Consider the following 19,262-nt stretch of genomic DNA (forward strand, 5'->3'; position numbering starts at 1 on the left):
GAAATATAAACTACACAGTAGCATTCTGTGAAAATTCTTTCTGTTCTGTGCATTCAACTAACAGAGTTGAACCTTACTTTTGATTGAGCCGTTCTGAAACACTCTTTCTGTAGAAACTGCAATTGGACATGCTAAGCGCTAAGAGGCCTACATTGGGAAAAAGAATATCTTCAAATAAAAACTACACAGATGCATTCTGTGAAACTTATTTCTGATCTGTAAATTCAGTTAACAGAGATAAAACATATTTTTGATTGAGCAGTTATGAAACACTCTTTTTGTGGAAAATGCAAGTGGAGATTCGGAGCGCTAAGAGGGTAATAGTGGAAAAAGGAATGTCTTCAAATATAAACTACACAGAATCATTCGGTGAAACTTCTTTCTGATCTGTGCATTCAGCTAACAGAGTTAAACCATACTTTTGATTGAGCAGATCTGAACACTCTTTCTGTAGAAAATGCAACTGGACATTTGGAGTGCTAAGAGCGTAGTAGTGGAAAAAGGAATATATTCAAATATAAACTACACAGAAGCATTCTGTGAAACTTTTTTCTGATCTGAGCATTCAGCTAACAGAGTTAAACCATACTTTTGATTGAGCAGTTTTGAAACACTATGTCTGTAGAAAATGTAACTGGACATTCGTAGCGCTTAGTGGGTAATAGTGGAAAAAAAAATATGTTCAAATATAAACTACACAGAAGCATTGTATGAAACTTCTTTCTGTTCTGTGCATTCAACTAACAGAGTTGAACCTTACTTTTGATTGAGCCGTTCTGAAACCCTCTTTCTGTAGAAACTGCAATTGGACATTCTGAGCGCTAAGAGGCCTATATTGGGAAAAAGAATGTCTACAAATAAAAACTACACAGAAGAATTGTGTGAAACTTCTTTCTGTTCTGTTTGTTCAACTAAAAGAGTTGAACCTTAGTTTTGATTGAGCCGTTCTGAAACACTCTTTCTGTAGAAAATGCAAGTTGAGATTCGGAGCGCTAAGAGGGTAACAGTGGAAAAAGGAATGTCTCCAAATATAAACTACACAGAATCATTCGGTGAAACTTCTTTCTGATCTGTGCATTCAGCTAACAGAGTTAAACCATACTTTTGATTGAGCAGATCTGAACTCTCTTTCTGTAGAAAATGCAACTGGACATTTGGAGCGCTAAGAGAGTAGTAGTGGAAAAAGGAATATATTCAAATATAAACTACACAGAATCATTCTGTGAAACTTCTTGCTGATCTGAGCATTCAGCTAACAGAGTTAAACCATACTTTTGATTGAGCAGTTTTGAAACACTCTGTCTATAGAAAATGCAACTGGACATTCGTAGCGCTAAGTGGGTAATAGTGGAAAAAAGAATATGTTCAAATATAAACTACACAGAAGCATTGTATGAAACTTCTTTCTGTTCTGTGCATTCAACTAACAGAGTTGAACCTTACTTTTGATTGAGCCTTTCTGAAACACTCTTTCTGTAGAAACTGCAATTGGACATTCTGAGCGCTAAGAGGCCTATATTGGGAAAAATAATATCTTCAAATAAAAACTCCACAGAAGCATTGTGTGAAACTTATTTCTGATATGTTCATTAAGCTAACAGAGTTAAACCATACTTTTGATTGCGCAGTTCTGAACACTCTTTCTGTAGAAAATTCAAGTGGACATTCGGAGCGCTAAGAGGGTAATAGTGGAAAAATGAATATATTCAAATGTAAACTACACAGTAGCATTCTGTGAAAATTCTTTCTGTTCTGTGCATTCAACTAACAGAGTTGAACCTTACTTTTGATTGAGCCGTTCTGAAACACTCTTTCTGTAGAAACTGCAATTGGACATGCTAAGCGCTAAGAGGCCTACATTGGGAAAAAGAATATCTTCAAATAAAAACTACACAGATGCATTCTGTGAAACTTATTTCTGATCTGTAAATTCAGTTAACAGAGATAAAACATATTTTTGATTGAGCAGTTATGAAACACTCTTTTTGTAGAAAATGCAAGTGGAGATTCCGAGCGCTAAGAGGGTAATAGTGGAAAAAGGAATGTCTTCAAATATAAACTACACAGAATCATTCGGTGAAACTTCTTTCTGATCTGTGCATTCAGCTAACAGAGTTAAACCATACTTTTGATTGAGCAGATCAGAACACTCTTTCTGTAGAAAATGCAACTGGACATTTGGAGCGCTAAGAGCGTAGTAGTGGAAAAAGGAATATATTCAAATATAAACTACACAGAAGCATTCTGTGAAACTTCTTTCTGATCTGAGCATTCAGCTAACAGAGTTAAACCATACTTTTGATTGAGCAGTTTTGAAACACTCTGTCTGTAGAAAATGCAACTGGACATTCGTAGCGCTAAGTGGGTAATAGTGGAAAAAAGAATATGTTCAAATATAAACTACACAGAAGCATTGTATGAAACTTCTTTCTGTTCTGTGCATTCAACTAACAGAGTTGAATCTTACTTTTGATTGAGCCGTTCTGAAACACTCTTTCTGTAGAAACTGCAAATGGACATTCTGAGCGCTAAGAGGCCTATATTGGGAAAAAGAATGTCTACAAATAAAAACTACACAGAAGAATTGTGTGAAACATCTTTCTGTTCTGTTTGTTCAACTAAAAGAGTTGAACCTTAGTTTTGATTGAGCCGTTCTGAAACACTCTTTGTGTAGAAAATGCAATGGAGATTCGGAGCGCTAAGAGTGTAATAGTGGAAAAAGGAATATATTGAAATATAAACTACACAGTAGCATTCTGTGAAAATTCTTTCTGTTCTGTGCATTCAACTAACAGAGTTGAACCTTACTTTTGATTGAGCCGTTCTGAAACACTCTTTCTGTAGAAACTGCAATTGGACATGCTAAGCGCTAAGAGGCCTACATTGGGAAAAAGAATATCTTCAAATAAAAACTACACAGATGCATTCTGTGAAACTTATTTCTGATCTGTAAATTCAGTTAACAGAGATAAAACATATTTTTGATTGAGCAGTTATGAAACACTCTTTTTGTGGAAAATGCAAGTGGAGATTCGGAGCGCTAAGAGGGTAATAGTGGAAAAAGGAATGTCTTCAAATATAAACTACACAGAATCATTCGGTGAAACTTCTTTCTGATCTGTGCATTCAGCTAACAGAGTTAAACCATACTTTTGATTGAGCAGATCTGAACACTCTTTCTGTAGAAAATGCAACTGGACATTTGGAGTGCTAAGAGCGTAGTAGTGGAAAAAGGAATATATTCAAATATAAACTACACAGAAGCATTCTGTGAAACTTTTTTCTGATCTGAGCATTCAGCTAACAGAGTTAAACCATACTTTTGATTGAGCAGTTTTGAAACACTATGTCTGTAGAAAATGTAACTGGACATTCGTAGCGCTTAGTGGGTAATAGTGGAAAAAAAAATATGTTCAAATATAAACTACACAGAAGCATTGTATGAAACTTCTTTCTGTTCTGTGCATTCAACTAACAGAGTTGAACCTTACTTTTGATTGAGCCGTTCTGAAACACTCTTTCTGTAGAAACTGCAATTGGACATTCTGAGCGCTAAGAGGCCTATATTGGGAAAAAGAATGTCTACAAATAAAAACTACACAGAAGAATTGTGTGAAACTTCTTTCTGTTCTGTTTGTTCAACTAAAAGAGTTGAACCTTAGTTTTGATTGAGCCGTTCTGAAACACTCTTTCTGTAGAAAATGCAAGTGGAGATTCGGAGCGCTAAGAGGGTAACAGTGGAAAAAGGAATGTCTCCAAATATAAACTACACAGAATCATTCGGTGAAACTTCTTTCTGATCTGTGCATTCAGCTAACAGAGTTAAACCATACTTTTGATTGAGCAGATCTGAACTCTCTTTCTGTAGAAAATGCAACTGGACATTTGGAGCGCTAAGAGAGTAGTAGTGGAAAAAGGAATATATTCAAATATAAACTACACAGAATCATTCTGTGAAACTTCTTTCTGATCTGAGCATTCAGCTAACAGAGTTAAACCATACTTTTGATTGAGCAGTTTTGAAACACTCTGTCTGTAGAAAATGCAACTGGACATTCGTAGCGCTAAGTGGGTAATAGTGGAAAAAAGAATATGTTCAAATATAAACTACACAGAAGCATTGTATGAAACTTCTTTCTGTTCTGTGCATTCAACTAATAGAGTTGAACCTTACTTTTGATTGAGCCTTTCTGAAACACTCTTTCTGTAGAAAATGCAATTGGACGTTCTGAGCGCTAAGAGGCCTATATTGGGAAAAATAATATCTTCAAATAAAAACTACACAGAAGAATTGTGTGAAACTTATTTCTGATATGTTCATTAAGCTAACAGAGTTAAACCATACTTTTGAATGCGCAGTTCTGAACACTCTTTCTGTAGAAAATGCAAGTGGATATTCGGAGCGCTAAGAGTGTAATAGTGGAAAAAGGAATATATTCAAATATAAACTACACAGTAGCATTCTGTGAAAATTCTTTCTGTTCTGTGCATTCAACTAACAGAGTTGAAACTTACTTTTGATTGAGCCGTTCTGAAACACTCTTTCTGTAGAAACTGCAATTGGACATGCTAAGCGCTAAGAGGCCTACATTGGGAAAAAGAATATCTTCAAATAAAAACTACACAGATGCATTCTGTGAAACTTATTTCTGATCTGTAAATTCAGTTAACAGAGATAAAACATATTTTTGATTGAGCAGTTATGAAACACTCTTTTTGTAGAAAATGCAAGTGGAGATTCGGAGCGCTAAGAGGGTAATAGTGGAAAAAGGAATGTCTTCAAATATAAACTACACAGAATCATTCGGTGAAACTTCTTTCTGATCTGTGCATTCAGCTAACAGAGTTAAACCATACTTTTGATTGAGCAGATCTGAACACTCTTTCTGTAGAAAATGCAACTGGACATTTGGAGCGCTAAGAGCGTAGTAGTGGAAAAAGTAATATATTCAAATATAAACTACACAGAAGCATTCTGTGAAACTTTTTTCTGATCTGAGCATTCAGCTAACAGAGTTAAACCATACTTTTGATTGAGCAGTTTTGAAACACTCTGTCTGTAGAAAATGCAACTGGACATTCGTAGCGCTAAATGGGTAATAGTGGAAAAAAGAATATGTTCAAATATAAACTACACAGAAGCATTGTATGAAACTTCTTTCTGTTCTGTGCATTCAACTAACAGAGTTGAACCTTACTTTTGATTGAGCCGTTCTGAAACACTCTTTCTGTAGAAACTGCAATTGGACATTCTGAGCGCTAAGAGGCCTATATTGGGAAAAAGAATGTCTACAAATAAAAACTACACAGAAGAATTGTGTGAAACTTCTTTCTGTTCTGTTTGTTCAACTAAAAGAGTTGAACCTTAGTTTTGATTGAGCCGTTCTGAAACACTCTTTCTGTAGAAAATGCAAGTGGAGTTTCGGAGCGCTAAGAGGGTAACAGTGGAAAAAGGAATGTCTCCAAATATAAACTACACAGAATCATTCTGTGAAACTTCTTTCTGATCTGTGCATTTAGCTAACAGAGTTAAACCATACTTTTGATTGAGCAGATCTGAACTCTCTTTCTGTAGAAAATGCAACTGGACATTTGGAGCGCTAAGAGAGTAGTAGTGGAAAAAGGAATATATTCAAATATAAACTACACAGAAGCATTCTGTGAAACTTCTTTCTGATCTGAGCATTCAGCTAACAGAGTTAAACCATACTTTTGATTGAGCAGTTTTGAAACACTCTGTCTGTAGAAAATGCAACTGGACATTCGTAGCGCTAAGTGGGTAATAGTGGAAAAAAGAATATGTTCAAATATAAACTACACAGAAGCATTGTATGAAACTTCTTTCTGTTCTGTGCATTCAACTAACAGAGTTGAAACTTACTTTTGATTGAGCCTTTCTGAAACACTCTTTCTGTAGAAACTGCAATTGGACATTCTGAGCGCTAAGATTCCTCTATTGGGAAAAATAATATCTTCAAATAAAAATTACACAGAAGCATTGTGTGAAACTTATTTCTGATATGTTCATTAAGCTAACAGAGTTAAACCATACTTTTGATTGCGCAGTTCTGAACACTCTTTCTGTAGAAAATGCAAGTGGACATTCGGAGCGCTAAGAGGGTAATAGTGGAAAAAGGAATATATTCAAATATAAACTACACAGTAGCATTCTGTGAAAATACTTTCTGTTCTGTGCATTCAACTAACAGAGTTGAACCTTACTTTTGATTGAGCCGTTCTGAAACACTCTTTCTGTAGAAACTGCAATTGGACATGCTAAGCGCTAAGAGGCCTACATTGGGAAAAAGAATATCTTCAAATAAAAACTACACAGATGCATTCTGTGAAACTTATTTCTGATCTGTAAATTCAGTTAACAGAGATAAAACATATTTTTGATTGAGCAGTTATGAAACACTCTTTTTGTAGAAAATGCAAGTGGAGATTCGGAGCGCTAAGAGGGTAATAGTGGAAAAAGGAATGTCTTCAAATATAAACTACACAGAATCATTCGGTGAAACTTCTTTCTGATCTGTGCATTCAGCTAACAGAGTTAAACCATACTTTTGATTGAGCAGATCTGAACACTCTTTCTGTAGAAAATGCAACTGGACATTTGGAGCGCTAAGAGCGTAGTAGTGGAAAAAGGAATATATTCAAATATAAACTACACAGAAGCATTCTGTGAAACTTCTTTCTGATCTGAGCATTCAGCTAACAGAGTTAAACCATACTTTTGATTGAGCAGTTTTGAAACACTCTGTATGTAGAAAATGCAACTGGACATTCGTAGCGCTAAGTGGGTAATAGTGGAAAAAAGAATATGTTCAAATATAAACTACACAGAAGCATTGTATGAAACTTCTTTCTGTTCTGTGCATTCAACTAACAGAGTTGAACCTTACTTTTGATTGAGCCGTTCTGAAACACTCTTTCTGTACAAACTGCAATTGGACATGCTAAGCGCTAAGAGGCCTACATTGGGAAAAAGAATATCTTCAAATAAAAACTACACAGATGCATTCTGTGAAACTTATTTCTGATCTGTAAATTCAGTTAACAGAGATAAAACATATTTTAGATTGAGCAGTTATTAAACACTCTTTTTGTAGAAAATGCAATTGGAGATTCGGAGCGCTAAGAGGGTAATAGTGGAAAAAGGAATGTCTTCAAATATAAACTACACAGAATCATTCGGTGAAACTTCTTTCTGATCTGAGCATTCAGCTAACAGAGTTAAATCATACTTTTGATTGAGCAGTTTTGAAACACTCTGTCTGTAGAAAATGCAACTGGACATTCGTAGCGCTAAGTGGGTAATAGTGGAAAAAAGAATATATTCAAATATAAACTACACAGAAGCATTGTATGAAACTTCTTTCTGTTCTGTGCATTCAACTAACAGAGTTGAACCTTACTTTTGATTGAGCCGTTCTGAAACACTCTTTCTGTAGAAACTGCAATTGGACATTCTGAGCGCTAAGAGGCCTATATTGGGAAAAAGAATGTCTACAAATAAAAACTACACAGAAGAATTGTGTGAAACTTCTTTCTGTTCTGCTTGTTCAACTAAAAGAGTTGAACCTTAGTTTTGATTGAGCCGTTCTGAAACACTCTTTCTGTAGAAAATGCAAGTGGAGATTCGGAGCGCTAAGAGGGTAATAGTGGAAAAAGGAATGTCTCCAAATATAAACTACACAGAATCATTCTGTGAAACTTCTTTCTGATCTGTGCATTCAGCTAACAGAGTTAAACCATACTTTTGATTGAGCAGATCTGAACTCTCTTTCTGTAGAAAATGCAACTGGACATTTGGAGCGCTAAGAGAGTAGTAGTGGAAAAAGGAACATATTCAAATATAAACTACACAGAAGCATTCTGTGAAACTTCTTTCTGATCTGAGCATTCAGCTAACAGATTTAAACCATACTTTTGATTGAGCAGTTTTGAAACACTCTGTCTGTAGAAAATGCAACTGGACATTCGTAGCGCTAAGTGGGTAATTGTGGAAAAAAGAATATGTTCAAATATAAACTACACAGAAACAGTGTATGAAACTTCTTTCTGTTCTGTGAATTCAACTAACAGAGTTGAACCTTACTTTTGATTGAGCCTTTCTGAAACACTCTTTCTGTAGAAACTGCAATTGGACATTCTGAGCGCTAAGAGGCCTATATTGGGAAAAATAATATCTTCAAATAAAAACTACACAGAAGCATTGTGTGAAACTTATTTCTGATATGTTCATTAAGCTAACAGAGTTAAACCATACTTTTGATTGCGCAGTCCTGAACACTCTTTCTGTAGAAAATGCAAGTGGACATTCGGAGCGCTAAGAGGGTAATAGTGGAAAAAGGAATATATTCAAATATAAACTACACAGTAGCATTCTGTGAAAATTCTTTCTGTTCTGTGCATTCAACTAACAGAGTTGAACCTTACTTTTGATTGAGCCGTTCTGAAACACTCTTTCTTTAGAAACTGCAATTGGACATGCTAAGCGCTAAGAGGCCTACATTGGGAAAAAGAATATCTTCAAATAAAAACTACACAGATGCATTCTGTGAAACTTATTTCTGATCTGTAAATTCAGTTAACAGAGATAAAACATATTTTTGATTGAGCAGTTATGAAACACTCTTTTTGTAGAAAATGCAAGTGGAGATTCGGAGCGCTAAGAGGGTAATAGTGGAAAAAGGAATGTCTTCAAATATAAACTACACAGAATCATTCGGTGAAACTTCTTTCTGATCTGTGCATTCAGCTAACAGAGTTAAACCATACTTTTGATTGAGCAGATCTGAACACTCTTTCTGTAGAAAATGCAACTGGACATTTGGAGCGCTAAGAGCGTAGTAGTGGAAAAAGGAATATATTCAAATATAAACTACACAGAAGCATTCTGTGAAACTTCTTTCTGATCTGAGCATTCAGCTAACAGATTTAAACCATACTTTTGATTGAGCAGTTTTGAAACACTCTGTCTGTAGAAAATGCAACTGGACATTCGTAGCGCTAAGTGGGTAATAGTGGAAAAAAGAATATGTTCAAATATAAACTACACAGAAGCATTGTATGAAACTTCTTTCTGTTCTGTGCATTCAACTAACAGAGTTGAACCTTACTTTTGATTGAGCCGTTCTGAAACACTCTTTCTGTAGAAACTGCAATTGGACATTCTGAGCGCTAAGAGGCCTATATTGGGAAAAAGAATGTCTACAAATAAAAACTACACAGAAGCATTGTGTGAAACTTATTTCTGATATGTTCATTAAGCTAACAGAGTTAAACCATACTTTTGATTGCGCAGTTCTGAACATTCTTTCTGTAGAAAATGCAAGTGGACATTCGGAGCGCTAAGAGGTAATAGTGGAAAAAGGAATATATTCAAATATAAACTACACAGTAGCATTCTGCGAAAATACTTTCTGTTCTGTGCATTCAACTAACAGAGTTGAACCTTACTTTTGATTGAGCCGTTCTGAAACACTCTTTCTGTAGAAACTGCAATTGGACATGCTAAGCGCTAAGAGGCCTACATTTTGAAAAAGAATATCTTCAAATAAAAACTACACAGATGCATTCTGTGAAACTTATTTCTGATCTGTAAATTCAGTTAACAGAGATAAAATATATTTTTGATTGAGCAGTTATGAAACACTCTTTTTGTAGAAAATGCAAGTGGAGATTCGGAGCGCTAAGATGGTAATAGTGGAAAAAGGAATGTCTTCAAATATAAACTACACAGAATCATTTGGTGAAACTTCTTTCTGATCTGTGCATTCAGCTAACAGAGTTAAACCATACTTTTGATTGAGCAGATCTGAACACTCTTTCTGTAGAAAATGCAACTGGACATTTGGAGCGCTAAGAGCGTAGTAGTGGAAAAAGGAATATATTCAAATATAAACTACACAGAAGCATTCTGTGAAACTTCTTTCTGATCTGAGCATTCAGCTAACAGAGTTAAACCATACTTTTGATTGAGCAGTTTTGAAACACTCTGTATGTAGAAAATGCAACTGGACATTCGTAGCGCTAAGTGGGTAATAGTGGAAAAAAGAATATGTTCAAATATAAACTACACAGAAGCATTGTATGAAACTTCTTTCTGTTCTGTGCATTCAACTAACAGAGTTGAACCTTACTTTTGATTGAGCCGTTCTGAAACACTCTTTCTGTTGAAACTGCAATTGGACATGCTAAGCGCTAAGAGGCCTACATTGGGAAAAAGAATATCTTCAAATAAAAACTACACAGATGCATTCTGTGAAACTAATTTCTGATCTGTAAATTCAGTTAACAGAGATAAAACATATTTTAGATTGAGCAGTTATGAAACACTCTTTTTGTAGAAAATGCAAGTGGAGATTCGGAGCGCTAAGAGGGTAATAGTGGAAAAAGGAATGTCTTCAAATATAAACTACACAGAATCATTCGGTGAAACTTCTTTCTGATCTGAGCATTCAGCTAACAGAGTTAAACCATACTTTTGATTGAGCAGTTTTGAAACACTCTGTCTGTAGAAAATGCAACTGGACATTCGTAGCGCTAAGTGGGTAATAGTGGAAAAAAGAATATGTTCAAATATAAACTACACAGAAGCATTGTATGAAACTTCTTTCTGTTCTGTGCATTCAACTAACAGAGTTGAACCTTACTTTTGATTGAGCCGTTCTGAAACACTCTTTCTGTAGAAACTGCAATTGGACATTCTGAGCGCTAAGAGGCCTATATTGGGAAAAAGAATGTCTACAAATAAAAACTACACAGAAGAATTGTGTGAAACTTCTTTCTGTTCTGCTTGTTCAACTAAAAGAGTTGAACCTTAGTTTTGATTGAGCCGTTCTGAAACACTCTTTCTGTAGAAAATGCAAGTGGAGATTCGGAGCGCTAAGAGGGTAATAGTGGAAAAAGGAATGTCTCCAAATATAAACTACACAGAATCATTCTGTGAAACTTCTTTCTGATCTGTGCATTCAGCTAACAGAGTTAAACCATACTTTTGATTGAGCAGATCTGAACTCTCTTTCTGTAGAAAATGCAACTGGACATTTGGAGCGCTAAGAGAGTAGTAGTGGAAAAAGGAATATATTCAAATATAAACTACACAGAAGCATTCTGTGAAACTTCTTTCTGATCTGAGCATTCAGCTAACAGAGTTAAACCATACTTTTGATTGAGCAGTTTTGAAACACTCTGTCTGTAGAAAATGCACCTGGACATCCGTAGCGCTAAGTGGGTAATTGTGGAAAAAAGAATATGTTCAAATATAAACTACACAGAAACAGTGTATGAAACTTCTTTCTGTTCTGTGAATTCAACTAACAGAGTTGAACCTTACTTTTGATTGAGCCTTTCTGAAACACTCTTTCGATAGAAACTGCAATTGGACATTCTGAGCGCTAAGAGGCCTATATTGGGAAAAATAATATCTTCAAATAAAAACTACACAGAAGCATTGTGTGAAACTTATTTCTGATATGTTCATTAAGCTAACAGAGTTAAACCATACTTTTGATTGCGCAGTCCTGAACACACTTTCTGTAGAAAATGCAAGTGGACATTCGGAGCGCTAAGAGGGTAATAGTGGAAAAAGGAATATATTCAAATATAAACTACACAGTAGCATTCTGTGAAAATTCTTTCTGTTCTGTGCATTCAACTAAGAGAGTTGAACCTTACTTTTGATTGAGCCGTTCTGAAACACTCTTTCTTTACAAACTGCAATTGGACATGCTAAGCGCTAAGAGGCCTACATTGGGAAAAAGAATATCTTCAAATAAAAACTACACAGATGCATTCTGTGAAACTTATTTCTGATCTGTAAATTCAGTTAACAGAGATAAAACATATTTTTGATTGAGCAGTTATGAAACACTCTTTTTGTAGAAAATGCAAGTGGAAATTCGGAGCGGTAAGAGGGTAATAGTGGAAAAAGGAATGTCTTCAAATATAAACTACACAGAATCATTCGGTGAAACTTCTTTCTGATCTGTGCATTCAGCTAACAGAGTTAAACCATACTTTTGATTGAGCAGATCTGAACACTCTTTCTGTAGAAAATGCAACTGGACATTTGGAGCGCTAAGAGCGTAGTAGTGGAAAAAGGAATATATTCAAATATAAACTACACAGAAGCATTCTGTGAAACTTCTTTCTGATCTGAGCATTCAGCTAACAGAGTTAAAACATACTTTTGATTGAGCAGTTTTGAAACACTCTGTCTGTAGAAAATGCAACTGGACATTCGTAGCGCTAAGTGGGTAATAGTGGAAAAAGAATATGTTCAAATATAAACTACACAAAAGCATTGTATGAAACTTCTTTCTGTTCTGTGCATTCAACTAACAAAGTTGAACCTTAGTTTTGATTGAGCCTTTCTGAAACACTCTTTCTGTAGAAACTGCAATTGGACATTCTGAGCGCTAAGAGGCCTATATTGGGAAAAAGAATGTCTACAAATAAAAACTACACAGAAGCATTGTGTGAAACTTATTTCTGATATGTTCATTAAGCTAACAGAGTTAAACCATACTTTTGATTGCGCAGTTCTGAACACTCTTCCTGTAGAAAATGCAAGTGGACATTCGGAGCGCTAAGAGGGTAATAGTGGAAAAAGTAATATATTCAAATATAAACTACACAGTAGCATTCTGTGAAAATTCTTTCTGTTCTGTGCATTCAACTAACAGAGTTGAACCTTACTTTTGATTGAGCCGTTCTGAAACACTCTTTCTGTAGAAACTGCAATTGGACATGCTAAGCGCTAAGAGGCCTACATTGGGAAAAAGAATATCTTCAAATAAAAACTACACAGATGCATTCTGTGAAACTTATTTCTGATCTGTAAATTCAGTTAACAGAGATAAAACATATTTTTGATTGAGCAGTTATGAAACACTCTTTTTGTAGAAAATGCAAGTGGAGATTCGGAGCGCTAAGAGGGTAATAGTGGAAAAAGGAATGTCTTCAAATATAAACTACACAGAATCATTCGGTGAAACTTCTTTCTGATCTGTGCATTCAGCTAACAGAGTTAAACCATACTTTTGATTGAGCAGATCTGAACACTCTTTCTGTAGAAAATGCAACTGGACATTTGGAGCGCTAAGAGCGTAGTAGTGGAAAAAGGAATATATTCAAATATAAACTACACAGAAGCATTCTGTGAAACTTTTTTCTGATCTGAGCATTCAGCTAACAGAGTTAAACCATACTTTTGATTGAGCAGTTTTGAAACACTCTGTCTGTAGAAAATGCAACTGGACATTCGTAGCGCTAAGTGGGTAATAGTGGAAAAAAGAATATGTTCAAATATAAACTAAACAGAAGCATTGTATGAAACTTCTTTCTGTTCTGTGCATTCAACTAACAGAGTTGAACCTTACTTTTGATTGAGCCGTTCTGAAACACTCTTTCTGTAGAAACTGCAATTGGACATTCTGAGCGCTAAGAGGCTTATATTGGGAAAAAGAATGTCTACAAATAAAAACTACACAGAAGAATTGTGTGAAACTTCTTTCTGTTCTGTTTGTTCAACTAAAAGAGTTGAACCTTAGTTTTGATTGAGCCGTTCTGAAACACTCTTTCTGTAGAAAATGCAAGTGGAGATTCGGAGCGCTAAGAGGGTAATAGTGGAAAAAGGAATGTCTCCAAATATAAACTACACAGAATCATTCGGTGAAACTTCTTTCTGATCTGTGCATTCAGCTAACAGAGTTAAACCATACTTTTGATTGAGCAGATCTGAACTCTCTTTCTGTAGAAAATGCAACTGGACATTTGGAGCGCTAAGAGAGTAGTAGTGGAAAAAGGAATATATTCAAATATAAACTACACAGAATCATTCTGTGAAACTTCTTTCTGATCTGAGCATTCAGCTAACAGAGTTAAACCATACTTTTGATTGAGCAGTTTTGAAACACTCTGTCTGTAGAAAATGCAACTGGACATTCGTAGCGCTAAGTGGGTAATAGTGGAAAAAAGAATATGTTCAAATATAAACTACACAGAAGCATTGTATGAAACTTCTTTCTGTTCTGTGCATTCAACTAACAGAGTTGAACCTTACTTTTGATTGAGCCTTTCTGAAACACTCTTTCTGTAGAAACTGCAATTGGACATTCTGAGCGCTAAGAGGCCTATATTGGGAAAAATAATATCTTCAAATAAAAACTACACAGAAGCATTGTGTGAAACTTATTTCTGATATGTTCATTAAGCTAACAGAGTTAAACCATACTTTTGATTGCGCAGTTCTGAACACTCTTTCTGTAGAAAATGCAAGTGGACATTCGGAGCGCTAAGAGGGTAATAGTGGAAAAAGGAATATATTCAAATATAAACTACACAGTAGCATTCTGTGAAAATTCTTTCTGTTCTGTGCATTCAACTAACAGAGTTGAACCTTACTTTTGATTGAGCCGTTCTGAAACACTCTTTCTGTAGAAACTGCAATTGGACATGCTAAGCGCTAAGAGGCCTACATTGGGAAAAAGAATATCTTCAAATAAAAACTACACAGATGCATTCTGTGAAACTTATTTCTGATCTGTAAATTCAGTTAACAGAGATAAAACATATTTTTGATTGAGCAGTTATGAAACACTCTTTTTGTAGAAAATGCAAGTGGAGATTCGGAGCGCTAAGAGGGTAATAGTGGAAAAAGGAATGTCTTCAAATATAAACTACACAGAATCATTCGGTGAAACTTCTTTCTGATCTGTGCATTCAGCTAACAGAGTTAAACCATACTTTTGATTGAGCAGATCTGAACACTCTTTCTGTAGAAAATGCAACTGGACATTTGGAGCGCTAAGAGCATAGTAGTGGAAAAAGGAATATATTCAAATATAAACTACACAGAAGCATTCTGTGAAACTTTTTTCTGATCTGAGCATTCAGCTAACAGAGTTAAACCATACTTTTGATTGAGCAGTTTTGAAACACTCTGTCTGTAGAAAATGCAACTGGACATTCGTAGCGCTAAGTGGGTAATAGTGGAGAAAAGAATATATTCAAATATAAACTACACAGAAGCATTGTATGAAACTTCTTTCTGTTCTGTGCATTCAACTAACAGAGTTGAACCTTACTTTTGATTGAGCCTTTCTGAAACACTCTTTCTGTAGAAACTGCAATTGGACATTCTGAGCGCTAAGAGGCCTATATTGGGACAAAGAATGTCTACAAATAAAAACTACACAGAAGAATTGTGTGAAACTTCTTTCTGTTCTGTTTGTTCAACTAAAAGAGTTGAACCTTAGTTTTGATTGAGCCGTTCTGAAACACTCTTTCTGTAGAAAATGCAAGTGGAGATTCGGAGCGCTAAGAGGGTAATAGTGGAAAAAGGAATGTCTCCAAATATAAACTACACAGAATCATTCTGTGAAACTTCTTTCTGATCTGTGCATTCAGCTAAAAGAGTTAAACCATACTTTTGATTGAGCAGATCTGAACTCTCTTTCTGTAGAAAATGCAACTGGACATTTGGAGGGCTAAGAGAGTAGTAGTGGAAAAAGGAATATATTCAAATATAAACTACACAGAAGCATTCTGTGAAACTTCTTTCTGATCTGAGCATTCAGCTAACAGAGTTAAACCATACTTTTGATTGAGCAGTTTTGAAACACTCTGTCTGTAGAAAATGCAACTGGACATTCGTAGCGCTAAGTGGGTAATAGTGGAAAAAAGAATATGTTCAAATATAAACTACACAGAAGCATTGTATGAAACTTCTTTCTGTTCTGTGCATTCAACTAACAGAGTTGAACCTTACTTTTGATTGAGCCGTTCTGAAACACTCTTTCTGTAGAAACTGCAATTGGACATGCTAAGCGCTAAGAGGCCTACATTGGGAAAAAGAATATCTTCAAATAAAAACTACACAGATGCATTCTGTGAAACTTATTTCTGATCTGTAAATTCAGTTAACAGAGATAAAACATATTTTAGATTGAGCAGTTATGAAACACTCTTTTTGTAGAAAATGCAAGTGGAGATTCGGAGCGCTAAGAGGGTAATAGTGGAAAAAGGAATGTCTTCAAATATAAACTACACAGAATCATTCGGTGAAACTTCTTTCTGATCTGAGCATTCAGCTAACAGAGTTAAACCACACTTTTGATTGAGCAGTTTTGAAACACTCTGTCTGTAGAAAATGCAACTGGACATTCGTAGCGCTAAGTGGGTAATAGTGGAAAAAAGAATATGTTCAAATATAAACTACACAGAAGCATTGTATGAAACTTCTTTCTGTTCTGTGCATTCAACTAACAGAGTTGAACCTTACTTTTGATTGAGCCGTTCTGAAACACTCTTTCTGTAGAAACTGCAATTGGACATTCTGAGCGCTAAGAGGCCTATATTGGGAAAAAGAATGTCTACAAATAAAAACTACACAGAAGAATTGTGTGAAACTTCTTTCTGTTCTGCTTGTTCAACTAAAAGAGTTGAACCTTAGTTTTGATTGAGCCGTTCTGAAACACTCTTTATGTAGAAAATGCAAGTGGAGATTCGGAGCGCTAAGAGGGTAATAGTGGAAAAAGGAATGTCTCCAAATATAAACTACACAGAATCATTCTGTGAAACTTCTTTCTGATCTGTGCATTCAGCTAACAGAGTTAAACCATACTTTTGATTGAGCAGATCTGAACTCTCTTTCTGTAGAAAATGCAACTGGACATTTGGAGCGCTAAGAGAGTAGTAGTGGAAAAAGGAATATATTCAAATATAAACTACACAGAAGCATTCTGTGAAACTTCTTTCTGATCTGAGCATTCAGCTAACAGAGTTAAACCATACTTTTGATTGAGCAGTTTTGAAACACTCTGTCTGTAGAAAATGCAACTGGACATCCGTAGCGCTAAGTGGGTAATTGTGGAAAAAAGAATATGTTCAAATATAAACTACACAGAAACAGTGTATGAAACTTCTTTCTGTTCTGTGAATTCAACTAACAGAGTTGAACCTTACTTTTGATTGAGCCTTTCTGAAACACTCTTTCGGTAGAAACTGCAATTGGACATTCTGAGCGCTAAGAGGCCTATATTGGGAAAAATAATATCTTCAAATAAAAACTACACAGAAGCATTGTGTGAAACTTATTTCTGATATGTTCATTAAGCTAACAGAGTTAAACCATACTTTTGATTGCGCAGTCCTGAACACACTTTCTGTAGAAAATGCAAGTGGACATTCGGAGCGCTAAGAGGGTAATAGTGGAAAAAGGAATATATTCAAATATAAACTACACAGTAGCATTCTGTGAAAATTCTTTCTGTTCTGTGCATTCAACTAAGAGAGTTGAACCTTACTTTTGATTGAGCCGTTCTGAAACACTCTTTCTGTAGAAACTGCAATTGGACATGCTAAGCGCTAAGAGGCCTACATTGGGAAAAAGAATATCTTCAAATAAAAACTACACAGATGCATTCTGTGAAACTTATTTCTGATCTGTAAATTCAGTTAACAGAGATAAAACATATTTTTGATTGAGCAGTTATGAAACACTCTTTTTGTAGAAAATGCAAGTGTAGATTCGGAGCGCTAAGAGGGTAATAATGGAAAAAGGAATGTCTTCAAATATAAACTACACAGAATCATTCGGTGAAACTTCTTTCTGATCTGTGCATTCAGCTAACAGAGTTAAACCATACTTTTGATTGAGCAGATCTGAACACTCTTTCTGTAGAAAATGCAACTGGACATTTGGAGCGCTAAGAGCGTAGTAGTGGAAAAAGGAATATATTCAAATATAAACTACACAGAAGCATTCTGTGAAACTTCTTTCTGATCTGAGCATTCAGCTAACAGAGTTAAACCATACTTTTGATTGAGCAGTTTTGAAACACTCTGTATGTAGAAAATGCAACTGGACATTCGTAGCGCTAAGTGGGTAATAGTGGAAAAAAGAATATGTTCAAATATAAACTACACAGAAGCATTGTATGAAACTTCTTTCTGTTCTGTGCATTCAACTAACAGAGTTGAACCTTACTTTTGATTGAGCCGTTCTGAAACACTCTTTCTGTTGAAACTGCAATTGGACATGCTAAGCGCTAAGAGGCCTACATTGGGAAAAAGAATATCTTCAAATAAAAACTACACAGATGCATTCTGTGAAACTAATTTCTGATCTGTAAATTCAGTTAACAGAGATAAAACATATTTTAGATTGAACAGTTATGAAACACTCTTTTTGTAGAAAATGCAAGTGGAGATTCGGAGCGCTAAGAGGGTAATAGTGGAAAAAGGAATGTCTTCAAATATAAACTACACAGAATCATTCGGTGAAACTTCTTTCTGATCTGAGCATTCAGCTAACAGAGTTAAACCATACTTTTGATTGAGCAGTTTTGAAACACTCTGTCTGTAGAAAATGCAACTGGACATTCGTAGCGCTAAGTGGGTAATAGTGGAAAAAAGAATATGTTCAAATATAAACTACACAGAAGCATTGTATGAAACTTCTTTCTGTTCTGTGCATTCAACTAACAGAGTTGAACCTTACTTTTGATTGAGCCGTTCTGAAACACTCTTTCTGTAGAAACTGCAATTGGACATTCTGAGCGCTAAGAGGCCTATATTGGGAAAAAGAATGTCTACAAATAAAAACTACACAGAAGAATTGTGTGAAACTTCTTTCTGTTCTGCTTGTTCAACTAAAAGAGTTGAACCTTAGTTTTGATTGAGCCGTTCTGAAACACTCTTTCTGTAGAAAATGCAAGTGGAGATTCGGAGCGCTAAGAGGGTAATAGTGGAAAAAGGAATGTCTCCAAATATAAACTACACAGAATCATTCTGTGAAACTTCTTTCTGATCTGTGCATTCAGCTAACAGAGTTAAACCATACTTTTGATTGAGCAGATCTGAACTCTCTTTCTGTAGAAAATGCAACTGGACATTTGGAGCGCTAAGTGCGTAGTAGTGGAAAAAGGAATATATTCAAATATAAACTACACAGAAGCATTCTGTGAAACTTCTTTCTGATCTGAGCATTCAGCTAACAGAGTTAAACCACACTTTTGATTGAGCAGTTTTGAAACACTCTGTCTGTAGAAAATGCAACTGGACATTCCTAGCGCTAAGTGGGTAATAGTGGAAAAAAGAATATGTTCAAATATAAACTACACAGAAGCATTGTATGAAACTTCTTTCTGTTCTGTGCATTCAACTAACAGAGTTGAACCTTACTTTTGATTGAGCCTTTCTGAAACACTCTTTCGGTAGAAACTGCAATTGGACATTCTGAGCGCTAA

The sequence above is a fragment of the Symphalangus syndactylus genome, chromosome 9 (assembly GCF_028878055.3).
Source record: "Symphalangus syndactylus isolate Jambi chromosome 9, NHGRI_mSymSyn1-v2.1_pri, whole genome shotgun sequence".
Lineage (NCBI taxonomy): Eukaryota > Metazoa > Chordata > Mammalia > Primates > Hylobatidae > Symphalangus > Symphalangus syndactylus.